The 27,094-nt window shown below is 39.4% G+C and overlaps 2 protein-coding genes across 3 annotated transcripts in view; one reads left to right on the top strand and one right to left on the bottom strand.

Annotated features, from left to right (window-relative positions):
• The window catches only part of LOC140314580 (beta-galactosidase-1-like protein 2), a 363,608-nt gene that overhangs the window by 41,597 nt on the left and 294,917 nt on the right, over positions 1-27,094 (top strand). The gene's annotated exons all lie outside the window — the stretch shown is intronic.
• Positions 1-27,094, bottom strand: part of b3gat1a (beta-1,3-glucuronyltransferase 1 (glucuronosyltransferase P) a) — an 82,519-nt gene that overhangs the window by 19,256 nt on the left and 36,169 nt on the right. For both annotated transcript variants that reach the window (XM_072392852.1, XM_072392851.1), the window contains exon 2: positions 23,936-24,156. The gene's annotated coding sequence lies outside the window, so the exon portion shown is untranslated. The remainder of the gene's footprint in view (positions 1-23,935; positions 24,157-27,094) is intronic.

Consider the following 27,094-nt stretch of genomic DNA (forward strand, 5'->3'; position numbering starts at 1 on the left):
AAGTTTGGATAGCTCACAAATCTCGCGAGACAGATTTTTAACGCGACGAGAAATATCGTCGAGTTTGGCACGAGATCTCGTCACACCCCTAGGCCTACTATCTTATTTATATATATATATGTATATCTATAGATAGATCACCTTGCCAACAACGAGAAAATCATTACAGGCAAGAGAGAGATATGATGCCACTATTTTATGTGATGCATTCATTGTTCATTACTCATTTTACAGGGACAATGTCTGACAGTGTAGCACAGCTACCTGCTCTTGGTGGCTGATGCTGTGGCTGGATAAGGCTAATTTAATATTAGACAGATTGCAACTAGATTTAGAAATTTTCAGTACCTATAGTATGAATGTGTAGAGTCATCCAGGTCATGGCAATCCTTGAAAGCTTTAATAAGGCAAACTGGACAAGCTTATAGGAATCCTAATGATATTTGGTCCCTGACTTCTCTAGCAACTGGGCAACTTGTCCTTTTGAGAAATCAGTAACGGTTGCCATGAATTGGTTAATCCATTTGCCTCTTGATTCGAGTAACATTTAAATTTCTTCAGATCAAAATTCTAAATGATCATATGCTATGACTTATGACCAACTACCTCAGCTGTAAGGCTGGTGTCATGGTGTACCATGTTAGAGGCCTTCTATGCTATAATAATTAGCTGAACACTGAGGTGGAAAAAGCAACATTTTCTCATTTTCAGTAATGGATGTAAAATCATGACTGAGGTTTTTGAAACTTGTTAAATTTGCGCAGTAACAGCAACACAGTTAGTAACAACCAACACAGTTAGTAACAACCAACTTATTTAGCTAATTGCAAAATATTTAACTCTTTTTAGCTCTAAGCTAACACTAATCTAGCTAATATTTTTGTGTTTAGAACAAGTTAATCAAAGCTAGCATGCTAACATGATACACCAAGATTGTCCCTGTAAAACATTAGCGTGATAGTATTCTTTTAATGTGTTGCCTTTTAATTAAAAGCTCTGTTTTGCCAAGCTGGTGGCTCACAGAATGAGCTACCAGTTCCTTGTGTGCCAGTCAAAAAAGAAACAATGTAGCTAGATGATATCATAAACTAGTTTGCATATTAACAACATCATATGTTAATTAGCATTATGATGAGACTATCACCCCACATTTGCAATTTGCTTGGTTTCATTCATTTACATCTGTTGTCTGTTTTTCTCTGCGTTTACTTGTATCTATATAGCCGGATTCCCAATCAAGCTGCTCTAATTCAAACATTTATCAGTTTCTGTTGTATAGAAAAGAAGCCCATTAAGATTGAGTGTTTAGCCATTTGAAAGCATTGTGATTTCAACTGCTCCAATAAAATCTTTTTAAGAGCACAACATCATCCAATGAAACCAACATCCATTTAATTTGAAGACAACTTCTGTGCAGTGATTTGGGGCTATATTTAAATGCTTACTGTAGTAAATGTATAAAACTTAACAGACTTTGTGGCCAGATTTAGCTACCTTTCAGACCCCTTAGTGGCTTAAAAAAAAAAATTATATATATATATTATTTATTTTCTTCAAAAAAGAAACTAATGTCACATCTAGCAACTTTTAGGACAAATCTTAGTTACATCACAGGGAAGGGAGTTGCCAGAGGACAGTCTGAAACATGAGTAAAAAAATTGACTGTGAGCACACTGTTCACACACACATAAATAAATAACAAGCTATTCAGTTCAATCTTATTTCTGTCTTTACAACACTAAAAATGTACAGATAGCATTGTAGTACAATCTGATGACATGGTTATAAGTATAAATAGCGCAACACTTTGGGTACACTTTTGTCATATAAAAGCATTTAGCTTTTCACAACTCATTTAATACTAATGAAATAACTTGCCAAATGGTAAAGAGTAGAATGGTAAAAATTCAGGCTATACAATCACTGTATGTATCAGGAAATGTAGCAAAAACATTAACAAAATATGCATAGCATAGTTGTAAAACGTGATGTGACTTGACGTGTTATTTGTGTTACTTCATGATAGCAGGCTGCTGTTTATAAAGACATGACAAAAGCCTTTAGTAAGCCACAAGCACCCAGCTGCCAATGTTTACTTCTTTGGCGCCTGAACTGTGTGATGTAGTAAGATTACGGAAAGTCAGTTCCAAACTGCAGGCTTCTGCAGCCAATGACAGACAACAAAGCTTGACAGCCTTTCACATTGGTATGAGCTAACCAGCTGAGACGGGTACACCTGCCACTGATTAATAAAGGATTACAGCAACAGTGCTATGTGAAAGTTGTTGAACTGATTGTTATACTAACACCATTAACTTCAGAAGGTTAAACACTGAGGTGAAACAGTACATTTCTCTGGTGGGTTTAAGTGTCAGAGAAAATTATACTAGCTGAGGCAATTGAAAGGTGTCTACTGTCCTTTTCATGATCAGCAATTTTAGACTGGGGTTATAGTCATGGATCATTTTTGCATATTGCTCCAGTAAAAAAAAAAAAGGCTTATTTTCATTTCAAAGTCATGGTGAAATATGTTTAAATATGTCACTGTTGGACTGTAAAAGCACTTTAATAGGGATCAGCTGGGATTTTTGATAATTCATCTCTCAAACTCTCACAGTGAGAAATAAATCACCTCCATCAGGTCAGCTCTGATGGCTCACGCATTACCCCTCCTTCTTCTCCTTCTTCTCTCTCTCCCTGAGATTTGTAAAGCTGAGGCTTCAAAGACGATGCAGGGGCAAGTCTCCAAGTTTGTAATCAGTCTGCCTGACTTCCGAGCTCCCGTGGCTCTGCACATCTCCTATATCCCGAGGACCAATAATGACATAATCTTTTCCATACTTGCTTTGCTGTGGCAGTTTTTTGATGTACTCTCCAATCAGCGGGATGGAGAGACTCTCAGGGGATAGTACATTCCGCAGTGTCCAATTTCTTGGTTTCGTTTGTGTATTCATTGGCCTATGACCAACTTTGCTAAAGCCCAGAACAGTTTTCAGGGATATCTGGGGAGCCTTAGAAGACAAGTCGCTGCAATACATCATTATTGATGTTACTGTCCCAGCCCCAAAAAGTGGCGTCGCCTAAAGGTGTCATTAAATGTGAATTTTAAATCTGCATTGATTCAAAGGGGCTAAATTGCTCGTGAAGGACAGTAAGCCAGGAGTAGGTGATCTGTCTGGGTTTTCTCTGTTGTCCCCCCTCTGTTTTCTGTTTATGGATTTAACAGTGCAGTGAGCCACGGTTCTAGGTTACTGCTTGTAAACTCAACATTCTAACCACAGATTTATGAAAGATGGACCTGTGCAGATGCCAATTCTCACATTAAATCGCTACAAAGGCAATACAGTTTGTTCACGAGTCATTATCAAGTCATTAACCAAAGTCACTCTTTCTGGCTTTTTTATTAATAATTTAACCATTATTTAGTTATTAGTATCATAAGCGATGACTTACAGTGATTGTAATCTCTTAAAGAAACAGAATGACATTATAAACTATACTCAAATTCAATCAATGTACATACTTTGTGATATAGGAAAATTTAGGCTTAAACTTTCAATGTTGACACAGCTGAATGCGTTCAAAAAAGGTAAGCTAAAAGATAGAGACAATACACAAATATGAATATAAATGGCTTTGGTTGCCTCATGTGCGTGGTTGAGAACAACATTGATCTTTTGCTTTCAGGACCACAGTGAGGCTTGTGGGATTTTATTTCTTTTGCTTATCTTTTCTTCACAAATTAATTAAACTCATGTTTAAACAGAGATAATGTAGTACAGCAATTTGAGACATTCAGTAGAGTTGGCAATGATTTAGTCTTATTACTCAAACGTTATGGTGAGAGCCTTTAAAATTGGAAATAATTTTATATATATATATAATAAATAAATAATGCACAACAAAACTCATCTCAGGGCAGTTTGCAGGGGAAGTAAATCTTAATTCAAGTCCAATCAAATACAATTAAATCTAATCAAATTATAATCTCATTCAACCCAGTTAATTGTCTTTTAGATTTTCATTTTCTCTGATTGATATCAGTCATATTCAGGCTTTTGGTGCAACAGTTGGTCACCGTCATGCTAGTTTAGTCACCCCAATCAATATGTTTTAGACTAGTCATAGAGTTAAGTCTCTTTAAGATTTGATCCACTCCACATGAAACAAGAGTCTGGATTGAGAGGAGCTAATAATAGCAATGCAGGGTTAACAGCTATTTTATGATTAGCCTATTGTGGGTGCCTGTGACAGCAACCTTGTTTATGACTGGGCCTTTCAAATTTAACAGCCTGAAACTGTTTTCTTGCTTCACAAGACCACCAAGCCTAGTCACTTCAAATGCAGTTTGATACAAAAATTAGCCAGAGTGTCAGCAGATACTGCTTTTCATGCTTGATTTAGTGTTGTTTTATTTTCTGGAAAACTTGAATAACCCATTAGCTGTAAGCATTGGCCTTGATTGATGGCCCCAGTCCATGTGTGGATCTGCCTGCCTCAGCACTCGTAAAAGATTTAAGAGCACACACCCTCAGGCACGTTCTTCTCTGCTGATAACCACAGGGGGTTATCCTTGCACAGCCTGCCCTCAAGTTATCTTAACTAATTTATGGTCCGGCTCACCCAGGGCACATTTCCAATGCTGGACCTGGGAGCAAAATGAGGCATCTCAGAGGTGGCTGACTGGACAGAAAGAGCTCTGGCAGGATCGTAGAAACTGCCACTGAGACTTGGACCTGCCTTGTTGGGCCAGCACAGCTTGGCTCTGATCAGGGTGGAGTCAGTCAAGATGTGGTCTTAGGGAGGCATGTGGCAAGATTAATAACAGCACTGTCTAATGGTTTCATCGCACAGTAATGAGAAGAAATTGTGCTGATTGATGATGTATTGATTTTAGATGTTAAATGTCTATAATTGATAGTCTATCTCAGACTTATTCCATTGCAAGTTTAACATACATTTATTGTTTGCTCTCAGGGAGAGAATTAGAGTAGATGACTGATACCAACAGCAAACTAACTTTAGCTTTAAAAACAGCTGGCAATGGTAAATATGAAGCTGCTTGTAGTCAGTTATCTTTCGTTAGCATAAACAGCCTGCTCTATCTGAAAGTAATGAAGAATGCCAATACTCTTTTGATCAGACCTTTTGAATCGGACTAAAACAATCGTTTTTTTCTAACATCCTTTAAATGTGCCAAGTGAAACAAATTAAAGTTGAAATGTCATCCAACTTCAGTGATGCTTGTAGTCAGATTTAATCAGCCAGCTGCATGTTGAGGCCACAACAACAAGCTAATGATTTCAGCTAACGGTGTTTGTAAATGAAAATTATTATTGCTCACAACTATTTTGTAAAACAGTGCTGGCTATTTGATATAAAAAGATATTTTGTATTGTTTATTACCTGATACTTGTGAGATTAAACATTCACAACCACGAGCAATCATGGGACATTCTAATTCCAGCCTATTGTAAGCAAACAATGTCATTAGCTCTTTTAGGAGAGTTTAAAAATGAATTCTCTTAAATGTTTTAACTATCAAAGGGAGCGAGCACCCCCCCCTCCAAATATGCAGCTTTTATAATGTATGTATTTCCTTTAAGTCTAAAAAGTAGCGACTCATGATTTGACATGCTCTTTCCCATCATGCATTGCTCCCCATGGAATTGCCGAATCCATTCTTCTATTTTGAGTATTTTTATTATTGTATTGAGCAATGACTTCTATGACAGCAATAGAAAGCTTCTTAGTCTTGTCCTTGTTGATATTGTGGAGTATGTGATTATGACAACCATGACAAGGTCTCTGTTGTCATTTGGATGGTCATATATACACTTGATAAAATATGGTACCTGGTGTGAGAGGAAGCTCATTGTAGAGGCTACCTACTGAGTGCTTGTCACTCTACCACTCACCTCGGGGAAGGTCTGAGACAAGAGCCAATAGTTACCCTAGCAGGGTATCACCTGATATGGGTGAGCGAGTGAACAGCAAATTCTGGCCATTCCGTACAATAATCGCAGGAGAAACTAGGTGCAGCGGTTCTTCAGCTCCACTGGTGGATGTGGTGTACGTCGGTTTGAAATGACTCGCGGCTGGCAAATGAGTCCGATGTATGAGGTGGAGCACAGCTCCAGAACCCAATTCAGACTACTCTCCTCTCGCTTTTTTTTCGAAAGTGCGAAAGTGAAGCTTTATTGAAAAGTAAAGTAGTCCCACACTTTATCTGGCTCAAGGCAGGCAAACTTAACCTACATTTATTTTATTTTTAAACAAACCTATGTTGTGAGACAAATTAAATAACACTAAATGTATAATATCAGTCTCAAAATATTCCCAAGGTTTTGACAATTTATTTATCATTCATAGTCTGATTTATTGAGATTTTACCATTGAAGCATGCTTTTTTGTTTGATTTCGTTCACTTTGTAAAACCCTTTGAGTCTCATACAGTATGCCAACACATTCAAATGAAACTATTAAACCTGGAATTTTCCAATTATCCACTCCTATTTCTAAAGAAAAAAATGTGCATATTTAAACATGAATTTTAAGAAAAATTGTAACACAATAAGTAACTGTCACAAGGTAGGTATCATAATAAGATTTACCCATTGATATTTTTTACTTTATTCTTCCATTGCCTGCAGCTGCTCTGAACAATAAAAGGGACTGTGCAACATTTAGCTTATCAAAATTAGTTTTGTTATGGAGGCCAAGGCACTGATTTCAACTGCATCTGACATGTCACACGCTGTGAACAGGCTTATTATACTTTAGCATAAGGTCAGAGGTTGGCAGTGGGAGCTCTTGGATTCATTAGCTAATTAAAGCCAGCTTCCTCAGAGGGAGTAGATGTTCAACCCTCTACTGCACATCTCAGACTTCAACATTCTCTAACTACTGAGTCCTGAGTTTCCTTAATATGGGTTAGACCATGGATTTCTCTGATGAAAGATTCCCCAATGTTGAAATCTCCCAATTATATGCCCCTATGCAGGAAAAATATACATTATTATGAATCTGATCATAGCTAATTAAACCTTGGGGATCAGATTCAGTGCACCGACAGTGAAAATCAGAGCTTTGTTTGAGCTGGGAAATGATAGGTGTAAACAGAGAAGATAAATGACAAGTCTTCCCAGATAATGAGTCTGTTGTAGGATAGTTTGACAATGAATAAAAAAGATTTGGTATTTGAAGGAGCTAGTAAATTGAAATCATGATCAAATTAACTGAGGTACTAAGACATATTTTGTACTTTAACTGAAAAATCTCAGCCATAAAAAAAAATAAAAAAATTGCTAAGGATGGTGAAAAATAACAAATGGGGACACTAGATGCCTCAGGATTGAGAGACAAGCCAGTGGGGAGGATGGAGCAGCTCTGCAACTAACATGCAAGGCTCTGAAGTGTCAAATGCATTCCTCATGTACTGCACCATGTGTGAATATGAGACGGAGAAGTGCCTTCTTTAGGAAAACACAACTTTTAAAGATGGAGTATGTCTGATGTGGAAACAGAAGAACTTGACACATAACAATTACATTATGCTCATCTCTGCTTTTCTCTTAATTATTATATTAGTCAGAGTTGCTGCATGTGATTTTCCTTTGACACACTATCATTAGTGTTGAACCTGCCAGTACAACACAGCCCCAGGAGACAGCTAATTGACGAGTTTAATAGTTTTTGTAATGAGTGGGTTTATCATAATTGTTATTTCCTATCCTTACTGCACATTTGAATCAATCCAAATGTTAAGGTCTTATGCATTGTAATTTTTTGAATGATTATGCTACAATCACAGCCCGAGCAGTCATGCATCAAAAGAAGAAGCAAACAGAATCATATCCAGTTGTGCTGTTCTTTATATTGAAATGACTCCCAGGAGCAGCTTTAATACATCAGTTATCACTATTTTGTCCAATTCTATGTTAGAGTGTAATGTATGTTCAGTTTTTCCCTTTTGCACAAATGGTATTTCTTGAATACCACCATAAAAGCACCGACATTTAAAGTTCGGTGGTAAAATGTCAAATAAGCAATGATGACTGCATGCTTGATGAAGCAGCAAGTCAGCATAGTTTCCATCTAAACAGTAAAAAAACAAGGCACCTTTGACATTTCAACCTGATCCCTCATAATCTGCTCTGAGCTGGCGTCTCAAATCATTGCTTATCACTTACTATTATTGTTTGTCCTTCGACTCTGCTTCTATTCAGCAATGCGGTAGCATTCAAAGAGCACCCCGGGGCAGAGAGAAATGACACCGACAGAACAGTGTTGACACAGCAACTGTGTGTCTGCTCACTGCAGAGGTGTCACTGACTCAACAGAGCAATGACTTTGCTGAGATAAAGAGAGCGCCGGTGACTGACGGCGTGTCTTCGCCGACAATGGCGTCACCAAATCCACGGGCAATTTTTCACTTCCACGTTTGCTGTGCAAGCATCCGTGAAGACATGCACGCTGCCTTATCAACAAATAAAGAATAAGAAAGAAGTCATCATTAGACTGAGACAGACATTTTCTTCACAGTGATGTTTAGAGACAACTTATGATATCAATATGCGAACATGCTCAAAGACTCTGACAGGTTACGATTGACAGGCTGACAAACCCAGTTGTAAATAAAACATTTGATTGACAAACGCTTCTGCTTGTAAAATGGTAACTGTAAGTATTTAGGAACCAGCCACTTATATTAACTGCAGAACGGTAAACAGGGAAACAGACTGGCTTGGTAGGAAGGAAACAAAATTAGGCAACAAAAACCTTTGTAATAAGATTCCTTTTTAGATTTGTGCAAAAAAAATCATTGATAAACTAGAAGCCAAATATAGCCACAGATTCAACATAACATGAACAATACAAACTAAAGAGTGCTATAATTATTTGGTAATTTAATCCATGAGCTCCTGCAACCACAATCACGTAAAGAAATGTTTTCATGTGTCACGTCATTTGCTTACTGAGTTCACATAGTGTATGTTTGGCTGTGTTTAGTGAGTTCGTGTTTATGTATTTGCTCATGCAAATGGTTGAACAAACTTGGAATTAAATGCAGTTACACAGGGAATTACAAGTCTTCACACTTATTGCTGAGGAGAGAACATTTTTTTTTTTTTTTCTACGTCAAGTGTTCCAATTACAGAGAAAAAAAAACATCCAGACAAGAAGTCGGCACACGAACAGAACAATATTGTCCGATCTGCTTATCTTGCTTCCTCTTCTTCTTCTTCTTCTTCTTTTTTTTTCAAACTGAGAATAATTGTTCTGTCGTATGCCTGGGCCCTGCAGCTCTTTCACTTACAGACCTGTTTTGCCAAATCACCCACACACAAAGAAAGTAACATGAGGTGAAATTTGGCTGTATTGAGGGACAGTAAATGAGTAAATGTGTGGATGGACAGTGAGAAAGGAAAACAAAATGCAAAGATCTGAACGCATGACTGCAATGCGGTTGCCCTCCGAGAAAAAAAACTCACTCGCACAATTACACTTGTTCTTTCTAAAATGCTTACGGTAACTCTTGTATCTTCGATGGATACTCCTATCAATAAACTATTGAACTGTCCAGTTCACCATAGGAGTGTGTGCCTTTCTTTGTTTTGTTCCAAGCAGATAATCTATTCATACAAAGGAATATAGACCACACACCTATGGATTTTTTTTTTTGTGCAAAACAGTGTGATTTATATAATAACAAAAGGCTTGTCTGTCATCAAGGCTTGAGCAGGAGATCTTGAGCTGAAAAAAGTTGGTAACCATGGGTTACAGTATACCATTGATTGCGGTGCTTGAGTTCAACACTTACAGTTTCTTCTTAACTTTTAATGTCGCTTATGTGGTTTTCAAGCCAGGGTTGAGATCAGGATGCAGAGTTGTTTCCAAAGCTTCCCACCTGCTGCTACCCCCCTAAAACCCCATAATGACTGTGTCTGCTCCCAGACAGATTACGCTCCCAGACACAGTCATTATTGATATATTTTGTCTTACAGAAACATGGCTGCGGCAGGAGGATCATGTTAACATTAATGGATCAACTCCCTCTAGCTATTTAAATGTTCATATTCCTCGAATCACAGGCAGAGGAGGAGTGTCAGCTACCTTCAGATCGGGGTTACTAATCTGTCCTAGAGCTAAGATTAGTTTTAGCTCTTTTGAATCTCTGGCTCTCAGTTTTTCCCACTCAAAGTGGACATCACAAAAACCCGTTCTACTTGTTGTTGTGTATCGTCCACCTGGCCCTTATTCTGAGTTTCTGTCTGAATTCTCAGAGTTTTCATCTCAGTTAGTGCTGAGTACAGATAAAGTCATTGTAGTGGGTGACTTTAATATTCATGTAGATGTTGAAAATGACAGCCTAAATATTAACTTTAATTCTATATTAGATTCTATTGGATTTTCTCAAAGTGTTCACAGACCTACTCACTATCTTAATCACACCCTTGATCTTGTGCTGACCTTATGATATTTAGACAGTATTTCACCATAACCCTGTCTTAACTGACCATTTTTTGATAACTTTTCAGTTTACATTACTTGACCACACAGCTTCTGAGAAGAAATTTATTTATAGTAGGTGTCTATCAGAGAATGCAGTAACCAAATTTACAGAATTAATTCCATTATAATTTTCTTCACTGCCAGGTACAAATATTACAGAGGATAGCTACCTTTACTCCCGCAGAACTTGATTCTTTTGTTGACAGCACTACAGGTTTAATGTGTACACCACTGGACAGTGTCAATCCCTCTTAAAGGCAATCAGTCAGAAGAAGCTGGCTCCTTTGTATAATTCACAGCTATGTGCTTTAAAGCAGCTTGCAAGAAAATGGCGTTCCTCTAACTTAGAGTCTCATTTAGTCTGCAAAGATAGTCTAATAACATATAAGAAAACCATTTGAAAAGCTAGAACTGCTTATCATTCATCATTGATAGAAGAGAATAAGAATAATCCCAGGTTTCTTTTCAGCACTGTAGCCAGGCTGACGAGGAGTCTGAGCTCTGTTTTGCCATGTATTCCTAACTCTCAGCAGTGATGATTTCATGAGCTCATTCACGAATGGAATTGTTTCTGTTAGAAAAAGGATTCATGGAATCCTTCCCACTATTATCACAGATGTATCATCAAGTACAGAAGCTTTAGAAGTATCTTTAGAACCTGATTTGTATTTAGACTGTTTTTGTTCAGTCAAACTCTCTGAGCTAACAACAGCAATAGCCTCATTTAAACTATCAGCTTGTATTTTAGACCCAATCACAAACAGACTGTTCAAGTAGGTTTTCCCCTAAATCGACACTTCCATATTGGATTTGATCAATCTGTCTTTGTTGACAGGATATGTGCCACAGAGTTTTAAAGTTGCTGTAATTAAATCTTTACTTAAAAAAACCTACTCTTGATCCAGGAGTGTTAGCTTATTATCAACCTATATCCATCCTCCCTTTTATGTTCTTGAGAAAACTGTTGCGGCTCAACTTTGTGATCATTTACACAGAAATAATCAGTTTGAAGACGTTCAGTCAGGATTCAGAGTGCATCATAGCATTGAAACAGCACTGGTGAACGTTACCAATGATCTCCTCCTTTTGTGTCTGTGCTTGGACCAACTCTTTTCCCTTTACACATGCTTCCATTAATCTTATTAGACAGAATGGCATAAATTTCCATTGCTATGCTGATGATACTCAGCTGTACAACCAGATGAAACCAATAGGTTGATCAGACTACATGTGTGTCTTAAAGACATAAAGACCTGGATGACTCCAGACAAACTGAAATTGTTGCCTTTGGACCGGAGCGCTTCAGGGAGAATTTATCATTTGACTCACACAGAAAACAGGTTTCTACAACTGCCTTCTTTCACCTTGGTAATATTGCCAAAATTAGGAACATCCTGTCTCAGAGTGATGCAAAAACTGCTCCATTCATTTGTTTCTTCAAGATTGGATTACTTTAATTTCTTATTAATAGGCTGTCCAAAGAGTTCTACGAAAAGCTTCCAGCTGATCCATACTTCAACCAGAATTCTGATGACAACTAACAGGAGAGTTTAGCTTCTTTGGCTCCCAATTAAATTCAGAATAGAATTTAAAATTCTTAAATCTAAAACTCTTAAAGGGGAACTCCGGTATTTCTAAACCTAGACCTTATTTCTGGCATGAAATACGTTTATCTACTCACCGAGAACAGTTGGGTATTATTATTATTATAAGATATTTAGATTACTCGAGATCCGCGTATATCCATGTAACAGGAGAGAACGGTGGCAGTGACAATACAGCCTCTAAATAAGGCATTATCTGTCTTTATTGGATTAAAGTCCAAAAGGCCGCGGGTCCTGATGGCATCCCTGGACGTGTTCTCAGAGCGTGTTCTGGGGAGCTGGCAGGAGTGCTGACGGACATATTCAATCTGTCCCTGGCCTGTGCTGTGGTACCGACCTGCTTCAAAATCACCTCCTTTGTCCGGATGCCCAAAAACTCCAACCCATCAAGACTCAATGACTACCACCCGGTAGCCCTCACCCCCATCACCACAAAGTGCTTCGAGTGCTTCGAGTGACTGGTCCTAGCACACCTCAAATCCTGCCATAGAGGACATATACAGGAAGCGGTGTCTGAAACGGGCTGGGAAAATCATCAAAGACTCCTATCACCCAGCACACAGACTCTTCGCCTTCCTGCCCTCTGGGAGGCGCTACAGGAGTCTCCGGACTAAGACCACCAGGTACCGGAGCAGCTTCTTGCCCACAGCTGTCACACTCCTGAACTCTGCCTCCTGACACATTAACAATAACCATGGACTGTATCCCCATATACACACCAATAACACATGGACTACTGTATATACTGTACAGATAACCTACTTCTGTTCATAAATACTAATAAATACTCTCCCATACTTATATTCTTTTTTTTAATAGTCTGTTTATACCCCTTCATATTTATAACTTGTTTATAGTCTGTACATTCATAGCCTGTATATACTTTTGCTTATAGTTATAGCATATTCACAACAACTTACTGTACATTTGTAAAATATATATTTATATTTTTTCTAAAGCACTTCTTCATGATGCAAACTGCATTTTGTTGCTTTGTACTTGTGACATGTGCAATGACAATAAAGTTGAATTCTATTCTATTCTATACTATTATTTCACCAATATTTTAAGACGAATGACGAATGAACACATACTATTGCACTGTTAGCTCATAGCTGCTGTGTTGTTGTTATTGGCAGCTATCAGGGGGCTCATAGAGGGCTTTCTATACACTCGTCTACTGGGATGACGTCATCGACGCGCACTGCTGCAGCACAGCTTATTTCCTTAGCGAGGCTACTTTTTATTGGACTGGCTTTGTATGCATGAATTGGACTCATTTGGAATTTAATTAATTAGATTTGATTGGATTATGATTTTATTACAATGAATTGGATTGTAATTGTCTTGAATTGGATTGTGTCTTTGAAATACCTTTAGATGACATTTGTTTTAATTTGGCGCTATATGAAAAAAATTTAATTGAACTGAAATTTTATCGGTCTATACATAGTTCAGAAAATTCTGGTCCATATCACCGCTCAGTGGGGTAATTCTCCATCCACAACTGCAACAGCCATTATAACGCTCCTTTTAGTTTTGTCGTGTAAGGAGTAAGTCATTCCTGTGGTGACACACTAAATCAGTCGAGCAGCACAGCTGGCATGACTTTACCTCCTTCCTAATGGTGATCAATAGCCTGTAGGATGAAGGAAACCCCTACTGTATTTATCACTGGACTAAACCATAAAACCCTGATGAGGGGGTGGCTAAAGAATGGCTGAGGTGTTTCTATAATGAGCCCTCTAGGGGCTGCCACATTATGTGTGGAAATAGCTCCAATTAGGCCATCCAGCTGGAAAGTCGGCATGATGGGAGGGTTGGATAGTAACAAAGTTAGATGGGAGGCTATGGATGGGACTCAACCACAGTAAGTTAAATGAGCTGCATCCTATCGCTGGTCTCAGTATGTGCTTTCCTGTTTTCTAAAAACTCTTCACACTAAACAAATCATGACGAATATTCCAAACTCATGTTAATACATAGTTAAACCCAGTTAATGACCAGGATGGTCATATTTTCAGCATTAAGCTTTGTTCTCTTCCCTACAGGGATAGAGATCATGGCATATTAATACATCTGGTGTATTTCTAATGACCTCTTGGAATTGACAAATCATTACTGGCTTGATGAATGTATTGACTAAAGTTTGACTGACCCCTCTATACCCTTACCCTTTAACAAGATCCCTCGCTGGCTGGATGTAAAAAAAAACATTAAGCAAGAGGAAAGGTCATTAGGCTTAGCACTATCATTTATCTTGCTGTAACTGTGTTATCATGCCAAATGTTTACAAGAGCAATGTGCTTCATCATATTCCTCACATTGTTTGAAATCACGATCAATGAGCTATCTACTGTGTTTGTAAATTAAATTTTTAAATTTTTCACTCTTCAGTCTTTCTCACAAAAACATTCTTAAAATCTTCTCATTTGAAGAGAATTTGAAGAGAATGAATAAGAGATGTGCACCTCACACATGACAAGATATTCTAGGAATCAACAAAATCAACATTGTAGCAAGAGCGGTTCAACAAAACCCAAAATATCCTTTTGTTTTTAACATATTTGCAGACTAGACTACTGCTAATGAGACTCTGAGTGGGTTGTTCTTTCCTTGCCTTTCTCATGCTCAATTTGCCATGAGCATTTAGAGGTAGCAGTTGGCAAAGCCATGAACCTTTCTCTATCTAATGCTGTTGCATTATGGAATAACCTCTGGTTGAGCATTGGAGAGGATTTTCACCGGCTCGCTATTGATTAGTCCCTCTTTCAATTCAGACTGGCACAGATGCAGCTCTGAGTTGAGGCAGAAGGGAGAAGTCAAGGCACGCTCAGACATGCGGCACATCCCTGCATTCAGAACTTAATCCTACATAAAGACGCTGCTTCACGCAGCTTCCCCTCCGCAAAGTAGTTTTGTTCTATGTGGGTGTGTGTTTGACTTCTTCTGCACCTTAACCACTCCACAAGCCAGAAGGGACTGTCTGTGTTTGTTGGTTTTGTCACGGTTGGAAAACTCAGAACATTTAAATGTCACTGCTCGTTATCAGCCTCATCGCTTTGTTTGTGTACTGTGATAAAATCAGAGAACAACAGTTAATTTTCATTCTTTTGTGTGTGTTTCTTTGCTTGTGCATTCACACAAAACCTGCAGAGACTCAAATGAGAAAAAAAGTGACAACAAAAAAAAAATCTTGGAATTGGTTTTCAGGAATACTTTCAGAATTGCAGTGATTGATCCCAACAGCGAGCCAGCACCATTACAGACAAAGGTGTTACTGATTGGCCCAGAAACATTGGAGATCAGGGGCTGGCTTAACAAAAAAGCGGCCATGAATTCTGGGCAAATCAAGAGTCTTTTCAAACTGAAAAACATAGCTGACTATTCAGCTGCATAATGTGGCTCGGCTCTCACTCCAGCTCTCACTCCAGCAGAAAATAGTTTCTGATTTCCAAAAGAAACTTCTTTAGGAATATGTTTTGATAAATTCAACAGTAAAAAAAACAATTCAAGCACCAGAAAATCTTAGCACCATGAAAAACCTTTAGCAGAGGTAAGATCCTGTCTTGAAGTGCAACTTGCAGGTTAAACGCCTGCAGTGACTATAAATGTAGAAACATGTAGCAGGAGCTGTTTTTGGGGAAAAAAACAAAAACAAAAACAAAACGTGTATATATGTGTTTTACAGTAATGTTTCGAATTTTTTTGACTATCAAGAGTTTTGTACACTCTTAAGAAACTCACATATGTAGTTTAGTAGCATAAGGGAGATCTATAATCAGTGTAATGATGAAAAATATGGAGCCACACCAGGTAAGGACTACAATTAGGAGAAATATCCTCAGAGCACAAGTGGTGACCATCTCAAATGGTTTTTAGCAATACTAAAGATACTCCTAACAATGTTAGCAATCTTTAAAAATCAGATGCATTTTGTATGGGAAAAAAAAATAAGGACTTCTCTCATGCTTTTGTACAGTGACAACAAACGCAACAGTGTGTTGTGCTCATTTTAGACAAGTGGACTAAACATGCAGGCAGGTGTCAGAAGTAAAAAAGTGAGAGTGCTGCCACTGCAGGACATCGGAGGAACTTTGTCTCTAAGTAAAGAAGAGACAGCTGAGGAGAAAACACAAGGGAGCCATGACAATGATAATGACGAGGATCTGGCACTTGAGAAAGGAAAACGTGGCTTGTTCACACTGAGTGAGAGAACGACTTAATGTAAAGCAGGCCTGGCAAACAGAAGCAGAAGCCTGGCGTGGCAAGAAGCAAAATTTACTGGGACGAACAGAAGGGGGCATGAACTACAAAATAAAACAGGAAGTCAAGTTAACCAGAATACAAAACTTCACATGAGTGAAGTTTCAGAGAGCTGTGGCAGAATCACGTGACACTGACAGCAAAGACAGGTTACCTTTGTGCAGTTTAAATGCACGTCTCCTTCAATGTCAGGCTGCCAGGACACTGTTGTACAATACCGAGGGACCAACAGTGACAGAGAACTGAGATACAGCCCATTTCTCTCTTGATGTAGGCTGCCCCTCTGCTCTGGTGTCACAGCACCTTAAATGTGTCATGTGCCACAAAAATGGCGTGTTGTGTTTGCTCTTTTGTCATGTGGAGCCACCAGTCTGCAGGTGTTACCAACTGTTGCCATGGAAACACATCTCTTAGTTCTGAGTTAGCCATGGAGCTCAATGTTTTTTGTTTGTTCATGCTCTGTTCTTTTTCTTTCTTTTTCCTTTTGATTATAAAAGTCAGTCTATAGTTTTGTGTAACAGTCTTACATAAGACAATTAAGACTAGACTGACACTAGTTCTAACATTTATGTTGCCTGCTGCCACTTAAACATGCCAGAAATCTTTCGCCAAAGATGTTGAGATGCTTAATGGTAAAGTGCTTTCAGTGTATGGGTCACGCTGAATTTCAATGCGAGACTATTTGCACTCTGAGTAAAGAGAACTTATTGCTCGTATTTGTGTCGCATTTCCCCTTCTGCATTTATTCTGGAGCACTGATAAAAGTGAAAATGGAATGCCCATTGGAAAATAATTGCAGCATTTAACATGTAGAGTATGTCATTTCAGAAAATTTCATTTTCAGTGCTTTTAGTCAGAGTGAGTTTTGCCATCAACCTGCCAGGCTCCGTGTTGCAGCACACTAAACAACATTCACAGTGGTGAGAGAACGGAGTAGAAAGATTGCCTTGAAGGGGTGTGTTCGAGGTCGTAGAGCTGCAGGGTGAGACAGTGTTGGCGTATCCATTTTTTGCTTTCTGACAGAGATGGTGAAAATCTAGAGGGGGTTGTGCTTTTGTTAAGGCTGTCATCTTGTTAACCAGTTGTAGCTGTGCTCGCCTGGGTCTGTCTGATGGCACACAGACATATTCAAACACTAATGTGGTCTGATGGGCTTCAGGGTGATTTAAGCTCTTTAAAAGCCTCCAGGATCCCCTGACTTGTCTGTAAGTGTGAGCATGTTTATATTTATGCTTGGGTTCTTGCGCTTGTATGGCTGCATCTTTTCTGTGTGTGTGCGTTTGTGGGGGTTTCATCAGACTACTTAACACCAACATTCACAATTCCCCGGACCCTGCTGAGTTTTGCAGCCCTAGTTATCTAATCTTGCAATGGTTCACAGTGTGCAGGTACCATACGGCGCTGCAGCCAGCTGGCTTGTGGATAAATCCTAAAATGTCTGGGAGACTGAGCCAGCTATTTGGGTCATGTAGGTTTAGGTGGAATGGAGTTGCCGATCTACTGTGTTCAATTTTTTTGTCATTTTGTCCACTAAGATACGTTTGTCTTGATTTGGCATTCTGTCTGCAAGCGTTGCGCATGTGCTGTGTTTGTTTGTGCCAAACAATTCTTTTGTGGGTGGTTTACACTCTAGAACCAGGTTGCTGTGCGCTGAATAATTCAGTGTTTAAGAGGAAAACAGTAAAAGACATTTCTCTTAATAAGAATGAAGTTGCCAACAGTTGCATCATGATACAACACTTTTTATTCCTTCTAACTTTATTGTACATCATTATCAAAATCTGAGAAAACTGTTTCCTTGTGCACAGCTCCACATTTTGCATCCCAACTTTGAGCTGATGCAAGCTGCTATTGCAACATGGATCAAAACACCTGAGATAATACTGTGTTTTGCAATCATTTAGTAAATTATGGCAGTGATTCCTTCAGACGCTAGCAATGAATGTTTTTAAACTGCAAGTTGAAAGGTTTGCCTTGGTCTTAAAGCCATGCAGAAATTATTCAAATAAAGAGCGTAAATACTAACTAAGCAATTTATTGTACAATTTTTTTCCCATCACATTTTTTAGGTTAGCCATTTGTATGCTTATTTTGCTTTTATGAATAACAGAAAACTGCCAGAGGCAAAAAGGTAATAGTATTTTAGGTGGGAAAGCCAAGTAAATATTGATGCATTTAAGGGCTTCCTAAAACTGCCAAATGTGTGTGTTATTATCTTTGAACTGCTCATTTTCCCTCTTAGTGAGTAATCATGCACAATGATTATGTGTCATGCTTGGAAATGCATCATTAATCTGCAAATGATTCAGCAGCCAATGCCTTAAAATTGAAATGAGAAATCACTGAGAGCTGAATTTCTGCATAGCAGGTTTGTGTCATTAAGAAACAAAGACCATATAGGGCGGAAGGGATGCTGCACAGTATTGCGAGTGACAAGCTCACCCAGGACCATGAAGCTGAAATCTAGGCAGGAACCTCAAGGATTGCCTAGTTTCCAGGAATAAGAAGAAAATACAACTGGTGCTTTTTTGGGAGCAGAGAGGAGGTGCAAATTTTCACTTGATAATTTATGTTCCAATTTCTTGTTCTGCATAAACCTTGGTCTCTAGTGTGTTTATCATCTAGGGCGAGGGAGAGACCTAGGGAAGCTAGAACAGAATGGGAAATGCATTTGCTGTTAATAAAAAATGCCTGGAGGTGGAGAAAAAGGTTATCCTCTATTCTAAATATGTTCTGGAGTCCTAGGTCAGGCTGTACGTAAATGTATTCTATTTCAAGCATATGCTGCCGTGTTCTGTATGTGCTGTTCAGTCTGAGGTAGATAAATGCTGTGCACCTACTTTTGTTTTGTCCTTTTTGCAATGAACAGAGAGTACAGCAAGTTATTCCTGTTTTACAGATGGTGCTGTATTACCTATAAGTGATGACTGTAGTGTCCAATACCTCTTCCAGACAGCAGGATACAGCCCTCTGGAATTTAATACAGACTGTCTATAAAATTCTTCAAGACAGGGCAATCTGTTGTCAGAAATGCAAAATGATTTTAATTATTAACTAACCCTAATCCTAAGTGTTGAATCGCAGAAACTACGACAGAGTGTTCTCACTCTGACACCATCTCTTTTGGACATGCAGGGTTTCCTAAGCTGGTAACATAAACAGTGCAGAATGCATCGTCACAACAATGTGGAAAATGTCAGCAAAACTTTCGACAATAAAATGTGTTTTAATGCCTAACCATGATGTTTTCCTCCCATAAACCAAGTACTTTTAAAGTATACTGAAGTAATGGAAATCAAAATAGAGATGACGAAAGGTGAAAAAGAAAAGAAGTTAAAAAAAAAGAAAAACTGTCAAAGTTGGACTCAAACACAAAGCTCAGACTTGGGAGTTGGGTGTCTATCTTCCTCCTTCCCTCCAACCTCCTTCCACTATCCACGTTTTTTTTCCTGTTACTGTTCTCTGCATTGGAAAGATTATTATGCAAAAAGCATCAGTATGTGAAGTTTGGGAATGAGATTGTGTTGTTTTCATCAATCTAGAGTCAATTCTAAACAACCCATGGCTGTGGGTATTGAATGCTGACACCTGGAAATTCACCACTAGATGGCACTACATCCTTCACAGCGCTCCTTTAACACCCCCCCCCCCACACACACACTTTTTGTGATAGATGACCACAGTATTTCTACAAAAAGTGAAAGTAAGTAAGGTGAGGATCTCACATTTGAAAATGCTGAAACAATGCAAAGACTTAGATAATCAGTGACTTATCTAATTAGTGGGCAATCAATTGATTGTCTACATCTGATCAAATTTAATCAGTGTTTATTTTAGAGAACATCCTCATTCAAAACAGGACAAATAAGTTAGTTGACAACTTATTGCTTTGATTTCTTTATTACAAAAAAAGGTGCTGTTTTATTTACACCCCTAATGAGAGGCTACTTTACAAAACTGAGTCGCTTACTCATCTCATTGAATTAAGTAAAGATAATAGTTAGTGAATAGTTTTTTCTTTTTTGATAAAGTGTTGGCCAATACTGAAAGAAAAGGAACTGTCTGGTGGGCTTAGCCTAAAAAATCTTTCTCTCCCATCCCCATTCGTTTTTTTTTCTGCCAAGCACACAAGAATACAGACACACTCGTACACACACATGCAATTTAAACTCCCTCTCCTTCATATCATCCTCCCTCTCTCTCACAGGCAATTTCTCCCTTCCTGTTCTTTTTTTTATTAACTTCAACTCCTCTCCACCTCCCAGCCTCCCTTCTTTCCCTCTCCTCCATCCATCTCTCACCCTGTGTCTTTCTGACCAGCCTTCTCTGGGGGCAGATGTGTCTCTGTGGCCCTCTGCAGATCTGGAAAGGACATCCTCTCAGTTTAATTCAAGTCAACCCGAGCCTCCCAGTGCTCATGTGTGACAGCTCTGCAGAGACAGCCAGAAGAAACAGACCAGTCTCATCTGCATATACATGTATGTGTGTGTGCTCGAGTGCTGGTGTCTAAGTGTGAGAGGGGAGAGTCTCTCAGTGAGGCGCCTTTCAACAGCTCCCTGCAGACGGAAAGAGTTAATTTCACCCTGGCAGCAATCAAGGCCATCTATAAATCTATGATGAGGAGCTGCCATGTTGATTAGTCAGTGGGAATTCAGCTCACACCAATTAAAAGGGTGGGGAGTGCATTCTAAATTATTACATAACATATGCTGTTTTCTCCAAGCTTGGTTGAGAGGCTGTAAATAAAGCTATAATCATGGAGATCTTATGGAATGCCACCTTTTTTCACATGTTGGAGGCTCACATGGGCAAACGGTTTGCCTGGCAGCTACCACATGGGCGCCTGTCCGCTTTAATATTGCATGAGAGAACATTAAATGCAGTGTAATAGTCGCAGTATACTGTAACAGAGTCTAATAAAACAAAGGGATTCCTCAAACGTGAAAGTATAATTTACTCCTCTCGGGTCACTAGCTTGAAAAAAATCTAGGATATATTGTAGGGCTGTTACATAAGGTTTCATAAACCGATAAAGTGTTAATTGCCTCAAAACCCTTTGTGAAAACTTACTGCAGCAGGCAATTCAAAGATGTTTGTGTACCTGCAAACCTCAACAGTTGCTGCAGCTCATTCGTGGACTGCAGTCTAAAAAATAGTTCTTAAAATATGAATCATGAGGGTCTCAGGCCCTGCCAACTCTGCTGGAATTGGCACCCAATCACATTCTCTATATCAGAACTAAGTCTACTAAATCTTTAGACATATATATAAATAAACACAGTTCTGTATAAGCAGAAAAAAAGAAAAGGTCCAAAGTTGTTCAACAGTAACAATAAAAACCTACAAGGAAACTGTCAAAAATGTTGACATTCCTATTTCAGTTTCTTGGTCATAAAACTGTGAAGATGCTTTCAAGAAGAGCTACTGAGAAGAAACTCAAATCTGGTAGGTGTGTATTTTAGGGGGAAAAAAGTAAAGATATATCAAATGTTTCAGGCTGACCCAGAGCAATGTGGACCAGTCTATTTTAGCCAGTACTATACTCTGAAATCTGAACTGAGTAAAGCTCCATAGGCCTGAGAGAATGCTACCAATGAAAGAAGGACATAAAAAAACCAATACTCTTGTTTGTAACAACCTTTCCAGCCAAGAGCCACTTGGAAAAAATATTCTGTGGACAAATGAAACCAAAGTAGAGTTCTTTCGGAATGCAGTGCTTCAGTTTGTTTATGCATGACCAAATGAAGCTTTTCAGGAAAAGGAAAACTCTACCGACAGTAAAAGATGGTGGAGGTTCTATCATCCTGCAGGAGGTCTTTCCAGCACCGGACGCAGAGTGAATGTATCAAAGGAATGATGAAACTGCACTGTTCAGTAACTCTGACAACTCAGAGCTGCTAATAGTAATAGTAACAGTAGTAGGAATGACCTCATTGATGTGTGCTTAATCTTTTGGTGTTCAAAACCCTCGTTACCATATTCATAAGAAGATGAACAATACAGTTGCTTGCACATTTGAGAGCTTGCATATTCCACTCTATTTGCATTCAACATCTACTGGAGCCTTTACAGCATAATTACGCACAATCACACTCATCTATCAGAGTGCACAATCATGTGCACATACATTTTTGGGAACAGGGTACACACACCCACACAAGATTGCATTTAAATGCTGGATGATTTATGTGTGTGTGAGCATTTGTATGATTCTTAAGTCAATGTGAGTACATGATAACATTGAATGGTTTTAACCGCGTGGCAGTAACCTGTAAGGGAATATACGCTGGAAAAAGTTTATTTCAGTTCATCATGTTGAGAGACAACGAAGGATAAATGACTGTAAGTTACAGATGGCCCAAGGGGAAAACTCCTCTTAAATAGTAATGATTCATACCTCATGACTGAACTAATCATGGCTTGGCAAGAGGACACGTCAGTCATCATCTAAATCATTAGTTTTTAAGCTCTGGTGACTATGTTCATGCGTACAAAATAAATACACATCCAAGAACAATATTTTGCTCTAATATTGATCGATGCTGATATCCCGAGGCAATGTGGTTTAGTAATTCCTACAGATTTGTGTGCAAACCCATCTTGTTTTTTCGCCACGATTGTCTGCGCCGAATCTAAACGATATTAAGCTATAAAGTTTAAATCCATCTTACCCTGGGCTTGCCACTAAGACAATCTCTTTTTTTTTTTTCCTGTGGTGTAGTGAGGAGACAACACAGCCTACAAGCAATTTACCACCCCAACCTATTTCCCCCTTTCTCTCTCCCCCACCTTTCTATCTAATCATTTACTGCCTCCACACCTTTAGATTATTTCCTCAGCTTTGTCATCAGCAGTATTGGCTCTTGAATTTCACACCTTCCCTTCCCCATCATACTCCCCTCCCCATCTTTGCCCGCTCTCCTGCTCTGAGCCTACATATATATCAGTCTCTAATAATATCGGAGGCCAGGGGAATCGTAGGCAGCAGAGGTAAGTGGATCTGTCAGATCATTTTGCCCCTGTCGTGTGCCTAATTCCTCTGCTGGATTTCCTGGTGAAAATGTAACTTCTAATGGACAGGAAATAAGACAGGAAGAAGAAGGACAGCCGTGATAGAGTGAGACCAAGAGCAAGACAGATAGCGGGTGGAGGCACTATCACTTTTACCATTCTACCTTTAACCACATCCTTTGATGCTCTGAGTTTTAAAAGTAGCCCTTCTGTAAGATTAAAGAAACAGCCATGACCGCTGCATGTTTGTTCACAATGGATTTAAGTGACAGTGGAATACCAGAGGGAAACGCAACTGTCAAGGTCAGCCTGACAGTTTACACAGATGAAAACGCTATCCTGATATATTTGAGAAACATCTCTGAATAGATTCTTACTGCTCCTAACAAAGAAATCAATAGCCTCCATTCATTGTTTACTCTCTTTATGTGATCCTTTCATCTTTGGCACACTAGAAAAAACACTGAATTGGTATGAGGCCCTGGTGAATTGCATAGAAATGTGTTCCCCCACAACAATAAGAGCAAAACAATACTCACAAACAGCACTCCAGTGAGCACAGGGCCCTCCTCCTGTGTATTTATTTCCTCCCGGCGTCTGTGCAGTCTGATACCGTCACAAGTCTCTGTTTAGAGGCTGCCCGTAATTGCTGCCATTTGGGGGGCAGAGATGTATGCAGCCGAAGGTGGTCAAACGCAGCAGATGATGTGTTGGTGACATCCAAACTCTCCCAGCAGTTTCACGTCCTCACTGCCGGCCCCTGGAGAAACAAAAGCACGAGAGATGTGAGGAAGAATGGGCCTCCTCTTCCTGATACAATGAAGGGCATTGAAGAAAGGGAGTGAGCAGAATGGCAGCTGGGAGGAGATGCTGCCATACTATAACAGCCAGTGGGTTATTGTCAGCACTTCTGACTGTGACAGATTTTTCTGTTCACATCTGGACAGATGTCAGGGGAGATAATCATTGTGTGTGTCTGCTCTTTGGATAAGTTACTGCTTCACAGGGAGCTCACAAAATCTTTCCAACCATGCAGCTATCCACAGATGAATAAATATGTGGATATTTCACGTTATTAGTTATACCTCTATGAACTTTAAAAAGAAAAAAAAATCCCAAAACTATTGATTTTTTTATTTGTTTGGCTCCCTGGGGAAACGATGACAGAAAAATGACTATCAACCCCTAAAAAATGCCCGGGCGTCCAGCCAAACAGCAGTTCCACAACTTATTCAGCCTATCAGCAATTAATTGCTGCCCTCCTCTTCTTCGTGTCCTCCGGGGAGGAACATCGTCTTAAAATGTCCATTTGGAAGCAATGTGACAAACAGACCAGCTGCATATCTCTCTCATTCCACCACAATTCCTCTGCATGACTCCCTCAGCTACCGCTCTCCATTATTGATGAGACTTCCTCTGTGGGCCTCATCTGCCTCTGAGTTGGTTGCACTTGCCTGTGGGCAGCTGCTCTGGGTGTAGAAGAGGGACCGGCTGATGCCATACGCGGGAAGAAAAATTAAAAGGGGTTGGGCGCATAAACCGCCTATTGACAGGATGCCGTCCAGCGGGCATGCCGTGTAGCAGATTTGTTCATTTAAATTCAATGGGGTTGTCATAAAGGGAGAACATAATTATCTCGAAACCTCAGGGAACGGCCTTCATATAGGTCCAGCTGAGTCTCAGGCATTCGACCCGAGCTCCTCGGTTTGAAACACGCTCCGCTGTGCTAAATTACAACAACAAAACCGGAAAGCATGGGAGAATAATTGTGGAGCCATGCGAGGAAAAACAAGCTGCAAGGTCACTCATTGGAAGAAATCCTTTTTTAAAAATATTATTATTATTATTATGATTATTATTATGATCTTTTTCCCCCCTCATCATGCTGCAGGCGTAAAGACAGAAATAAGATGAGCATTGCTGGCATGGAGGTTATCCCAAATTTGAACATTTATTAAATCTAGTTGTTATGGCAATGTATGAGATGAGCTGAAGAGAAGCTCAGGATGCATCAGATGTGTTTACACAGCTGCCTTTGATGCAGCGAGGAGAGAGCACAGCAGAACGGGGATGCCACACCATGCTCTGCCACGACACCCGTACATCTTAATAGATATATCTGCAAACTGAATATGCAACTCACTTGCTCCATGACACACAACATTGGGCTGCTTTGACACAAAAGACAGAAAACCTGCAACTCCTGCATGATAAAGAACAATATGTCACTTTGCTACCAGTGATGTTGCCTCATGTGCAAGGTGTTAGCATCAGTGTTACATGGCCACAGAAACATGAGGCTTGCAACGGAAGAACCAAAAGATGTCAAATTTGAGCGATATTTAAATCAGCCAGCATTAAAAGAAAAAAGTTACTTCTCTAGAATTCGAGGACATAATGAAAAACAAAGAAGACGCTGTAAAAGATAATAAGTAAATAAATAAAGCATACATTGGAGAAACCAAAGGAGGCAGAGGATCACAATGCCATTGCTCATCGGAGTTTAATTTAAAACCAGGCGCAAACCCAAAGTTTGTGTAGCTTTGGTTACTCCACTGAATATGAATTTGCTGCAGAAGGTGGGACACGGCAAGAGCCAAAAGATAGCGACACTGTCCAAATTTAGACAAGGACAACAAAGTCATCAAAATGCTGTTTGCAGACTGATGCATTTATTATTTATATCCCCAAACTTCCACGCCAACATGTCTGCACTCTGTAGACTGCAGGAAAACATGGTGTTTGGGGCTAATCTACTCTGATTCGTGGTGTTGTTGACCGAAGGCCCTCCAGTGAGGAAGAGAATGGCTTCTTGAAAAACAAACAAACTAATTCAGTGTATTCTATTCACAACCATTTTAAAGCCGCCCTGAATGGCTTGATCCAGTGGTTTCATCTAATAATAAAGAAGTGGGAAAACCATTGAAAAAAACATTAAATGAAAGGATGTAAGGAATGTAAGGAATGTAAGGAATGTAAGGAATGTAAGGAATGTAAGGAATGTAAGGAAAATTAATAACTAACTAACCCCTTCGTGTAACACTAAGAAGTACCCTGTGTATGATGGTGATTTGGTAATTGCAGTGTGATCCACAGACATCCAGTTTTTTCATTTTATTTTCAGTTTCAAACACAGCCTCCTGTTTTTGAGTTGAGCTGTAACACTGATTTGTGCTGAAACATGAAAGAGTAAATTTGTCCTCGCTGATGGAAAATCGATGTGACATTAAAATCTGCAGTGCTCTCATGAGCTCCTAATGTAGTCAGTCAGAGCCGGAACCCCAAACAGCAGCAGCTGGCTCCAACACTGTTCAACCACTGTTCTGTCATGTTCTGATCAGTGGCCAGACACCGTGCGTGGGCACGTTCGCTCACTTTCAGACAAGTTCGTGCAGCTCAGCGAGCAGTGGTGGCTCTGGCGTGGGCTGACCACTGACCATGTCAGCCTGTGCATCTGACAGTGATGGATGGTTGGATAAAGTCTGAAAATGGAGGACTGGATGGAGAGAACACGGAGGGGAAACCAGTCTGGACCGTGTTGCTATCGATTGACTTCAAACCTGCTAATGTAACTCATCAGAACAGAGGCGGACGTGAACTCATTTTCTCACACTGTTTTTTTTTTTTCAAACTCGATCATCATCATCAGGGTCTGTTCAATCCTCACATGGACGCTGTCCTGCAGGAAGAAATCAGAC

The sequence above is a fragment of the Leuresthes tenuis genome, unplaced genomic scaffold (genome assembly GCF_036924035.1).
Source record: "Leuresthes tenuis unplaced genomic scaffold, fLeuTen1.0.hap1 SCAF_9, whole genome shotgun sequence".
Classification (NCBI taxonomy): domain Eukaryota; kingdom Metazoa; phylum Chordata; class Actinopteri; order Atheriniformes; family Atherinopsidae; genus Leuresthes; species Leuresthes tenuis.